The sequence below is a fragment of the Acanthochromis polyacanthus genome, chromosome 8, assembly GCF_021347895.1.
Source record: "Acanthochromis polyacanthus isolate Apoly-LR-REF ecotype Palm Island chromosome 8, KAUST_Apoly_ChrSc, whole genome shotgun sequence".
NCBI lineage: Eukaryota > Metazoa > Chordata > Actinopteri > Pomacentridae > Acanthochromis > Acanthochromis polyacanthus.
Genome location: NC_067120.1, coordinates 29780909 through 29792909, shown reverse-complemented (window position 1 = coordinate 29792909; position 12001 = coordinate 29780909). Strand labels below are relative to the sequence as shown.

The window sequence follows — 12001 nt, the reverse complement described above, 5'->3', positions numbered from 1 at the left end:
AAGAACAACGAGAGGCGCTTTGCGTATTTCTGGATGGTAAAGATGTTTGTGCTTTTTTACCTACGGGTTTTGGTAAGAGTTTAATCTACCAATTGGCTCTGCTCATTGTGAAGATCCCGCGATTGGCTAAAAACAAACCTGTGAGAGGCGGGACATACTGTTGCATTGTCCAAGCCTTGCCTCTTTCCTCCGAACGGATTTACATGGAGCGGTCCCAGATTGATATTGTGGAGTACTATCAAGTACTACACAATTATTAATCTGGCTGTTGCCAGGTTAATTTGGGATGTCATTGAGAGGTTCAGAACAAAAGAAGCCAGAGTCCTCATGAGATCTATTTGAAACACAGTCCTCTTAAATGCAGGTGAGTACAGTTGTATACCCTCATCTCTGCCTCTTTGTGTATCTTTGTTTTATTCACATTATTACTCTTCTTGTTCGGTGAGAACTCTCGGTGAGTCTGATGCAACTTTCATGTTATTTTTTAAACACAGAGAGATCCTAATGGCTTAATTCTCTGAAGTATTTTAGGTTCAGTGAATCTCCTTGTGTTTCTTGCTCTGTTCTGAAAATAAAAGCAGGAATCGCTTCACTTTGACTTAATTAAAACTGATCAAACATGCAGGTTTAAGTCTCCTGTTGTCTTTATTTATGGACATTTCTGAAAATTTGCAAAACCTTCAGGAAGAAAATTCCAATAATTCCTTAAAAGTTTCCCTTAAAAGTTTTATGTATTTGTTTTAAATCCCCCAAATTCAGCAAGAAAACTCTTGTAAATATTTTCAAAAAGTGAGTAAAAATCTTCCAAAAAATCCTAAAAATATCTAAAGTGATTACATATATATCAGTAAAACTTCTGATATTTTATTTAAGAACATTTATTGAAATTCGTTGGATTTTGGTTGATTTTTGGAAATGTTCTCAAGAAAAATTTTTTTAACATTTCTTTATTTCCACCATAAAAAGATTTCCCAAAAATGTTGAAAATGTGGACATCGGAAGTTGTGAAAATGTCTTTTTTTTTCCACAGTGCGAAACTATAAAACGGGTCAATTTTGACTCACAGGACGACACGAAGGTGGGGTATGACATCAAGGCATACACAAAACAATAATCAGTAATGTCTTTGTACAAACATAAGAAAAAGAAAGTAGTAGGAAAAAGAAAAAGAACCTGGATTTAAAAAAACACAAACGCACACTGTGATGTCACTCATGATGTCACAGCTGGTGTCAAAAAGTTAGGAATGTAAGACAGGTGGGAACATTTCTTGAACTTTGTAACAGTCAGAAGCAGCTGGTTTGTTTTGAACAACCAACAACGGACGACAAGTCCGTTGTTGGTTGATGTCAGCCATTGTTGACGCCGTCAACAATGGCTGACATCTACAGACTCAACCCACAACCACGGGGCTTTTACCACTTCTTTATTTCTATAATTACCACATCACTTTACACAACAATGGCTGACAAAAGTCAACGTGGACACAAAGTGAACTGCGATGCCATAGATTGGGACGATGACATTCTGGCGGATGTAGCGCCCAGATAGCAAACTATGGGTGAATCAATGTTGAATCTATGTTGAGACCTAACGTAGAAATTATACAGAAAGCGCAAGGTTGATAAAATGTTGAGTCAACGTTTGCTTTTCAACCATAAATCACACTTTACCCAGATAACAAAAGATGTTAAATCAATGTTGAATTAGGGTTAAGAAGGTTGAATTTTGATTACGGTTGAAGATTGACGATTGGATCAACGTTGATTCAACAACATTTTGTCAATATTGAAGTTAGTGTTTAAAAGATGCCATTGAATCTACATTGTATTTTGGTTTAATTAAAATGTTTGACAGGTCAATGTTTAATTAATGTTGAATCTATGTCTGCAAACATGTAATCTATGTAAGCAAACGTTGACATAAATGTATTTTGGTTATTCTGTGGTTACAAAAGATACAATGAGATGTCAACATGCATTTTGAACCAACTCCCGTTTTTCTAGCTGGTTTAGATCGAAAGTTATCAAACCTATTGTGTTGCTCATGAACAGTACATTTCGCTTCCACAGCTCAACATTGCCCCCTATTGACGTCGGAATGCCATGACATTATCGAGGTTTTCACGGTATTAACTATAAAAACTTTGCTTTATCCAGGTTTCAAAGAAGTGAAAACTGTTTTATTCTGCCTTGTATGAATGTATGTTACCATGTCTTCACTGTGATACATATAACAACCATTAGAATGCACACGAACATATAAATAGAAACTAGAACTCACATATTCTTAGACTAGCTTGTATAATCAGTTTATTTTATCTTTGATTGTTTAAAATATATTGTAAGGATCATGGAGGAGTAAACAAATCGTTCTTTTTGCGCGTTTTAATATTTTTAATCATTATTTGATCCGGTTTCATCTCTGCCCTCTGAGCCCAAGGAGGTTCCTCCTTCAGATTCAAAGGAATGCGCGCCTCAGCCGACACTTCCACGCCCCTTCTCAGAGAAAACCCTTAAAACCAGCCATTTTACGTTGCTCGCACTCTTACGCCTCTTACTCTCTTACGCCTCTTACGCTCTTACCGTCTTATCGCTCTTACCCTCTTTACACCTCTTTAGCTCTCACGCCTTTGGCTCTTTTTCCTAACTAGCTTACCGAAACTCCGTCTGAGCGACTCTTTTGTTTTCTTTGGCGCCTTTCACTATCTTTTGTCCTCTTTATTCTAAGATTATCCTGGTAGCAGAGCTGGCCTTTGCTAACCACGACTCTTAATCATTTTTCTTTTAAATCAAAGAATAGATGTCTTCGCTCACGATTTAAACAAATCAAGTCCATTTTTGTTTGACGACAATTATTATTTTAATCAAGAACTAATTCGATCCCGTTTTTTTAGCGGCTCTCTATTCATCTGTTCGCCAGCCAAAACTGCTGACCAAGACAGACCAAGAGCCTGCAGTTTTGTTTTGTTATCAAGCTATTTTTCGGTCAAGTCAACCCCGAGAAGGAAGAACGGCTCCTTCGTTCTTCTCACCATCTGCTGAGATCCACCCAGCTGGCCTGAACCGAACCAGAGGCGCTCAAAAGCATCAACAGCTACCAGACGGCAGGACGCCAAGACGTTGCCATAGCGACAGACTTCACGGCCGGAGCATCAGCCGACCCGTATAGTCAGGTCCGTTCAAGGCAACGCAGTCCCAGCCGGACCTTGTGAGTGACCCGTTCTCCAACAAAGTAAGCCAGCAAACACATGGGTGTGATCTGAATTATTGGGTTGACGTCTCAAAATAGCTTGAAATCTTCCTTAAATAGCTCCTGAAATCTTTTTTTTAATAACTTCGTTTAGTCACCTATCAGTCGTTCATTTTCCAAATTATTAATCATCTCGTCATACCTTCAGCGGTCTGATTACTCAGTCCATAATCCTAGTTAGAAATGCAAATCTGAATAATTAACGCACATACACACACACACACACACACACACATCTATCATCACCTACACCCACACACACCCATTATACTTATTACTGTATTAATCACTGTTTTGTTATTAGTTTTAGTCAATAAATATATTTCATTTAAACCACAATTACAGTCTCTTTTGCGTTTATATGTGTTGACTGGGGTCAATGTTTTTCGAGGATTCTCGACATTCAGATATTAGACTGATTAACTAATCAAAATTTTCAATCCATTAATAATATTTTTATTAAGATTGATTAATAATTTCCCAGTAAATAGACTGGGTGGTGCCCCGATTAATAAACTATCATCAACGAGTGCATACTTATTAAATTAACGTTTAATAAGGCAATATCGCTACACCTGATTTCAGAGTTTTCAGGTTTTTGAAGATCCTTGAAATGAGCTGAAATTGAACTATTTTCAAAGAGAAACAGAAAAGAGCAAAACATTGTCTCTCTGTGATGAATCAAAGATTATGATTCAAAGTTGTCAGGACTTACTTTGGTTGAAATACGAAATGTGTTTGTTATTTTTCTCTTTTATGTCAAATGTTATAAACTGTTGTCTTTCCAGTGAAGAACAGCACATTCTCTGGTTTATATCTAATAATCTAAAGGTTCTGAATTATTCACCAGCATATGAGCATCAGTAATAACTGCATGTTAACTTAATTTGGTTCAAATGAGCTTTATTGACATGAAAATTTTAACAAACCAAAGCTTAAAAATACAGTTTATACAAACATCTGGACACCACATAATGACAGTAAATGACTAATTATACAACATTCAAGTTGAGAAGTGGCATCATTTTAAACAGTGAAATCATACTAATGAATTGTAATGACCAACCTGTGTGCAATACTGGATTCGAGATTTTAAAGAGTCTAGAATGTTCTCTTATGACATCAAAGATTTTAAAAAACAACAAACTTGGTTCATTTTATTGCTGCTTTCAAAATGTGTTTACAGCCAATTATTTTATTTGGCTTGATGTTCCACAAGCAGTTGTTTGATATTATCTGGATAAATACTCAAGATGTGTAAAGGATTAATACATATGTTTATCTTATTTAGTGTTTTTAAGTTGATTTTAACTAATGGTAGGAGTTTAGAGCTCCAGAAGGCTCAACTTTATTAATTTCTTAGTGAGTCCTGAAAATTAATGTGTAAAATTCCACCTTTTAATGGTATCTGGTATCTGAGGTGACCACAGATTTAATTGTGTAACATAATATAGACATGTAGTTACAACTCGGCTCCACAGTTGTAACAAAAACTCGGAGACAACCAACGTACGGTGGGTAACAAATGTTTATTGCCCAACTGAAAAACCATTCCACAATGCCGTCAAAGCACAAATGACACAAAAAACCCACTTGAAAGGCTGGAGCTCCGCAGACACACCGTTCCCGTCAGCAAGGCCCACCTGACTGGGAAAAAAGGGAGCAGTTAAATGCAGCACTGATTGCAGGTGTGCTCCGTCAGGTGGCGACCCTTAGTTCCCTATCAGACACACCTGGTGTGAAGATAGAGGGTCGTCACAAATACAGACATGTTGTAAAAACTTTCATGTGAACAGCTTAAATTAACTGAAGTGCTGGACTCACCTGTTCAGATGTTTCATATCCGGTTGCAGCCTGATGAACTCCTCAACTTTTTTTTTCATGGGAACAGCTTTGTTCATTAATGTTTCATTTTCTAAAGTACAACAGGTGGTTTTGTTCATTAAAAAGTTAGACTTCACAGTAATTATATTTAGCATTTGCCTTTGCTGTATTCAGACTGATGCACAGTCACACAACAAATATTCATTCTGATCTGCTATCTGCTACACACAGCATCTGAAACAATGAGAATGATCCAAAAATATTTTGTCTTCCTTGATAATCTACTTTTATTTTACAGTAGTAGTTCCACCTGTGTTCAGGTACCGTATTTTCACGACCAAAAGGCGCACTGTACCAAAAGGCGCAGTCTCAGTTATGTGTGCCATTACTGTATTTAAAACACACATAAGGCGCACCTGATTATATGGCGAGGGTTTTATATACAATCCACGCCCACACTTCCCCCTTTAACGTTCTCATGGTGTCCTCTACTACGTCGGCCTTACAACAACAACACACACACAAGCATACAAGTGTGCGTATTTAAAATAGAGCCGGAGCAAAACTGAGTTTGGTTGTGCTTTATTTAAGTATTGATTACAAAGTACTAACATTTTTTTAATCATCAATAGGCGCGGGCATGGTAAAACACAGATAAAACAAGCACACAAGTGTGCGTATTTAAAAATAGAGCGGGAGCAAAACGGAGTTTGGTATTCACTTTTTTTTTTTTTTTTTTTTTTACCGGTAATCGTCATCAATCAAACCCATGGAAGTCCTCATCCTCTGTTTCTGAATTGAACAGCTGCGCTAAACCTCCATCAAACATGCCAGGTTCACTTTCTTCACTGTCAGAGTCACTTTCCGTGCCGTGCGGCGCCTCGGAAATGATGCCGGCTTTTGCGAAAGCTCGAACAACAGTGCCAGCAGACACGTTAGCCCAAGCATTTATAATCCATTCGCAAATTGTGGCGTAACTCGCCCGGCGCTGCCTTCCACTCTTAGTGAAACTGTGGTCCCCATCGGTCATCCATCGCTCCCACGCCGCTCGCAGCCTTACTTTGAACGGCCGGTTCACACCGATGTCCAGCGGTTGGAGTTCCTTTGTCAGGCCTCCCGGAATGACAGCAAGCTCAGAGTTCATTTGCTTCACTTGTTTTTTCACATCAGCTGTGAGATGGGCACGCATAGAGTCACAGATCAACAGCGATGGTGATGCGTGGAAAAAACCACCTGGTCTACGTCCGCCTTACAACAACAACACACACAGGACGCACTGCACCATAGGGCGCGCCACACAATTTGAAGAAAATCTAAGAATTTTATGTGCGCCTTATAGTCGTGAAAATACGGTACTTCAATTTCAGTTCAGTTTTATATTTATACAGCAACAAGCATTTCTGGGGAACTTTTCCAATCCAGGTTACAAATTGCAGACAGACTCCACATTTGATCTGATCCAACAGCACCCTCTGGTGAGGGATTTTATGGATTCACCTTGCTGTGCATTATAACACTGAATCCTAGAAAGTTTGGCCCCAGTGACATTTACACATCCTGAAAATATATACATTGTCCTTGTCCAGGATTTAAATGTGGGATGTTTCACAGCTTACGTATTGTTAAGTATGGTAAACAGGTATTGCCCTAGCCCAGCCCTGCTAGTCTTTCCTAATCTTACTGACAAGATCCACATTGATGTCAACTTTTACATATCCCAGTTTCAGTATTTAACTTTTTTTTTTTTTTCAAAAACACATTCATCTTTTTCCCAGGAATGTAAGGATTCAAATCATCTTTTTGTTATTTCTAATCACTGAGTCTCTCAATGGGACTTTGCTGAACCTGTGATACTGCTGACTTAACTTAAGCTAGGGCTCGTCCAGGATTTGAACCTGGGACCTCTCGCACCCTAAGCAAGAATCATACCGCTAGACCAACGAGCCACCACATACAGTTGTTCATATCTGCAATTCTGGACACCGGGCCGTGTTCTGGATATGATAATAAATCCTAACATGTTCTCAGCTTCACCAGAAAACTTATGACATATTTTGTTGTATGTATGCTATATAGTTGGTATGGAACAGCTGACTTCCTGTTTATAATCCACACCAGTGACAATCAAGACCACAAGCATTTTGTTTTCGAATTGTCTTTATGAACTTCCCATTCCCAATAACACAAAATCCCAGGAATCTTCAGAGGGTTTCTTTAGATTTGACTTTTATTCACTTGGGCTCAATCGTAGACTGATTAGAATGTGGTGGTCAAATGTCAGTACAGTCACACAATTGATTTGTTTTTGGTATCATTTTCAAATATGTTGTGTTTTTTGTCTTGATTAGATTACTTTGTACCAGCTACTTGTAATCTGACTAGCTATGACAAGATTGGTGCTACTTTTGTCCCAGCTGTGTTGGAAAACCCAACAACTTAAGGTTTTTGTGAGATATCAATTGTTATTTTTTTGAGTTCTGTGAGCTTCAGAGGTTAAAGTGAAGGCTCGTCCGGGATTTGAACCCGGGACCTCTCACACCCAAAGCGAGAATCATACTCCTAGACCAACGAGCCACATAAAGGTATGTTCACATCTGTAATTCTGTGCTGCTAAGACCTAAAATTGGATCTCAAAGTGGTGACGTGGTGACTTGGGGCTCCACATTTCACCTTGTCCAACAGCACCCCTGGTGGTTAAAATATTCTTCTTGCTTTATTCATGCTGCAGTTTAAATATCCATCCATCCATCCATCCTCTATACACCGCTTTGCCCTAACTAGGGTCGCGGGGGTGCTGGAGCCTATCCCAGCTGATTCGGGCGAAAGCAGGGGACACCCTGGACAGGTCGCCAGTCTGTCGCAGGGCTACATATACAGACAAATAATCACACTCACATTCATACCTACAGGCAATTTAGAGTAACCAATTAACCTCAGCATATTTCTGGACTGTGGGAGGAAGCCGGAGTGCCCAGAGAAAACCCACGCATACACAGGGAGAACATGCAAACTCCATGCAGAAAGATCCCAGGCTCAGGCCGGGATTTGAACCGGGGATCTTCTTGCTAACCACTACTTCACTGTGCAGCCCAGTTTAAATATCTATGTACAATTTTGTAAACTTGGCTGCTGAGATGGTGAAAAAGCTTCACCACAACATTTTTTAAAAATACAAAACATTTAATTAGATTATTAAAACTTTAAAAAGACAAAACATTTAATTAAAACATATGTTAATTAGAAAATTAAATCTTAAAGACAATAAAACTTTAAATAGGAATTAAACAGAAAACACAATGAAGCATTTAAAAAGAAAATTAAACATTAAAAGGTGGTAAAACATTTAAAAAGAAAAACCTTAACAAAGATTTAATTAAAAAATTAAACATTGGGAAAGAAAAGGAAATTTTTCAAACAAGCCAATCAAACATTGGAAAAAACAACAAACATTAAAAAGACAAAACATTTCAAAATCAAATCAGACATTAGAAAAGAATAAAAGGTGAGAAAAGAGCAAAACTACACATTTAAGAAGAATCAAACTAAAGACAAAACATTTGAAAAGACACCAGTTAGACTTTAGAAGATCAAATTAAACAGAAGAGACCATAAAATGATCAAAGGGAGCATAAACAGATAAAGGTCTTAAAGCGTTTTCTAGTCTGAAATGAAAACATCAAGTTGTTTCTTCAAATAGTTCCTCTTTCTGTGTTCTTGGTTTAAATGTAGACAGATTTACGAAGAGCTCATTTCAGAAAACTGCTTTCTCGATAAAGTCTACTGGTAGTTGAAGTAGTTGAAACTAATGTTACCTTCTGATCTCCACAAACTTCACTGTTCAGTGAAGAGAATCAAAGTTTGTTCAGGAATTCTAAAAAAGCCAAAAGTGAAGGTCTGAGAAGAACGGAGATCGATGGACTAAATGTGAAGACTCATGGTCACAAGTTTTAAGGCTTCTGTTAACCAAAAAATTCAAACTAACAGGGAAGTACAGAGAAACTTTAAAATTTCAGCCCTCAGACTGTCTCAAAGTTCAAACTAACAGATATCTACTGTGGGACTTAGAAGATTTCTGCCCTCAGACTGTGTGAAAGCTCAGGTCCTGAGGACTCAGGAGGTCTTGAGGCTTTAGAAAGTCTTGTAACTGAGGGTTCAACCCTCCAGCACAAAGGCTGAAGTCCAACCTCCAGAGAAAAATGGTCGAGTCGAGACTCAAGTTAAAAAAAAACTCGAAAATGGCAAAAAATAGATGATAAATACACACAAAAAAGAAGAATTAGTATCTGAGCAAGGGGTAAGAAGAAAGACTACCAAGTGGATGGTAGCAGGTTCAAGACCTGCCACTGGCCCATTTCTTTGTTTGTCTTTGTCAGGATCTTCAAAAAATTTGAGAAGGGTCTGGTCTTGAACCAGTGACCTGCAACTCCAGAGGTCAACCCTTAACTCACTGAGCTACAGATCAGATATAAAAACGTATCCCCCACCTCTGTCAGCTCAGAGAGTGGATCTGGGTCTTCACACCCCACCCCAGCCCCCACTCACACCTCGACTGGAGACTCTGTCTCTGCCCCCTCCCCCATCATGGACACATCTCCGCCCCCCTGCCTCAGCTGGCTAGTGGCTCCTACAGACAGTTCACCCCCACCCCTCCACCCACTCGCCTTGGACACTGACATCACCCAGCACCCTTCCCCCTCCCTCTCTCCCTGCCTCACACTTACGACCAGCCAGGTACAGAGGGAGCTCTCCAAACTCCGCACCAACAAAGCAAGCGGGCTGGACAACATCAGCCCCAGGGTCCTCAGAGCGTGTGCCGAGCAGCTTGCTGGAGTCTTTCAGCACCTCTTTAACCTCTCCCTGAGGTTGATGAAGGTGCCCAATCTGTGGAAGACCTCCTGCATCGTCCCGGTACCTAAGAAAGGACGTCCCAGCGCTCTCAATGACTACAGACCTCTGGCACTGAGGTCGCATGTCATGAAGACCTTTGAGAGGCTGGTTCTTCAACACCTGAGGACTCTGCTCTCTGCTTTCTTGGACCCCTGCAGTTTGCATACCAGCAGCACATCGGAATGGAGGATGCTATCATCTTCCTCACCCAGAGGGCCCTGTAACATCTGGAGAGGCCTGGGGGCACTGTGAGAGTCATGTTCTTTGACTTCTCCAGTGCCTTCAACACCATCAGGTCCTGCCTCCTGGGCAGAGAAGCTGCTGGAGATGCAACTGCACCCGGACACCACAACTTGGATCCTGGACTACCTCACAGGCCGGCCGCAGTATGTCAGGGTGGATGGCTGCATCTCTGAGGTGGTTACAAGCAGCACAGGAGTACCCCAAGGAACCGTCCTGGCACCCTTCCTCTTCACCCTCTTCACCTCTGATTTCCGGTTCAACTCTGGTTCCTGTCACCCCCAGAAGTTTTCCGATGACTCCTCCATTGTTGGATGCATTACTGTTGATGACGAGGGGGAGTACAGAGGACTGATTGTGAGCTTCATCACGTGGTGTGACAGCACCAACCTGAAGCTCAACATCAGCAAACCCAAGGAGGTGGTTGTGGACTACCGGAGGAGCAAGAGGTCCCCTGCCCCCATCATCATCCAGGGGGAGGAAGTGGATAAGGTGGACTTATATCGGTACCTTGGGGTCCACATCAACAATAAACTGGACTGGTTCCACAACACGGACGCCCTCTTCAGGAAGGGATAGAGCAGGTTGTTCTTCCTGAGGAGACTCAGGTCATTTGACATCTGCAGCAGGCTCCTGAAGACTTTCTACCAGTCTGTGGTGGCCAGCGCACTCTTCTTTGCCGTGGTGTGCTGGTGGGGTGGCATCACGACTGGTGAGGTCAACAGGCTTAACAAACTGGTGAAGAAGGCCTGTTCTGTTGTGGGCCTTCAATTGGACAATCTGGAGACCGTGGCAGAGAGGAGGATCATGGACAAAATCAGGGCAATCCTGGACAACTCCTCTCACCCTCTCCACGACGAGCTGTGGTACATGGGCAGCTCGTTCAGCCAGCGCATCATCCCACCCAGAAGCAGAACTGAGTGTTTCAAGTGCTCCTTTGTGTCCACCGCCATCAGACTCTTAAACAGCAGCGGAGGCCACAGTACATCACTGCACTGACCCCCCCTGTAATTACTGTACATAACCCCTGTTGATTACTGTATTTAACTCTTGCTACCCTTCACACTGTCACTTTAATATCACTGTCACTTTACTTCACCGCACTGCATACCTCAGTGGTCCTGGATGACACTTTTTCGACATTGTGAATACCTCATACTGTTTGCTGCTACTGGTCAGTTTATTGTTTCCCCATTTTGTTTTGTTAATTATATGTCACCCTTGGTTTGTCCTAAAACTATGTGTAATTCTTGAATCCAATGCATGCTACTACCCTTGTATCCTTGTACTTGCCCTGTGCTGCTGCAATACCTGAATTTCCCCTCTGGGGATCAATAAAGGATCATCTTATCTTAATTTCGTCGTCCCTTTGTCATCGTAGTTTCCAAGTGACCACATGGGTGGAACCAGGGCAGAGTCTGGGTGGAGTCAGGGCGGAGAGTGGGAGGGGAGGTGGGTGGCAGCTGTTGAAGTACATTCCTCATCCTGAATTGGAGATTTCTTTCTGGAATGGAATCCTCTTCCCGGGCTAGAGTCGACATCTGTGCAGTAGAAGAATGAAAATTATTTCATTACTGATGCAGAAATTTATAAGTGAGATTAATGAGTCCAGCGCTCGATTTAGACGGTCGCCAGGTCGCCATTTGCAACTAAAAACCGATTTTGGTGACCAAAAATGACAGAAAACACGCTGGTTAGGGGCCCAAATATTTTGATTTGGGCTACTGACCTCCAAATCCATGTTTCAGGGATGGCAATTTTCCGCGGATCCGCCGATTTCCGCTGATTTAATTTCAAA

General features: G+C 41.0%; 2 non-coding genes across 2 annotated transcripts; both read right to left on the bottom strand.

Annotated features, from left to right (window-relative positions):
- Nucleotides 1–6950: 6950 nt before the first annotated feature.
- On the bottom strand, nucleotides 6951–7022 carry trnap-agg (transfer RNA proline (anticodon AGG)). The gene has a single exon. It is a non-coding gene; the product is annotated as a tRNA-Pro (tRNA).
- Nucleotides 7023–7578: 556 nt separating this feature from the next.
- Nucleotides 7579–7650, bottom strand: trnap-ugg (transfer RNA proline (anticodon UGG)). The gene has a single exon. It is a non-coding gene; the product is annotated as a tRNA-Pro (tRNA).
- Between the last annotated feature and the right edge of the window lie 4351 nt (nucleotides 7651–12001).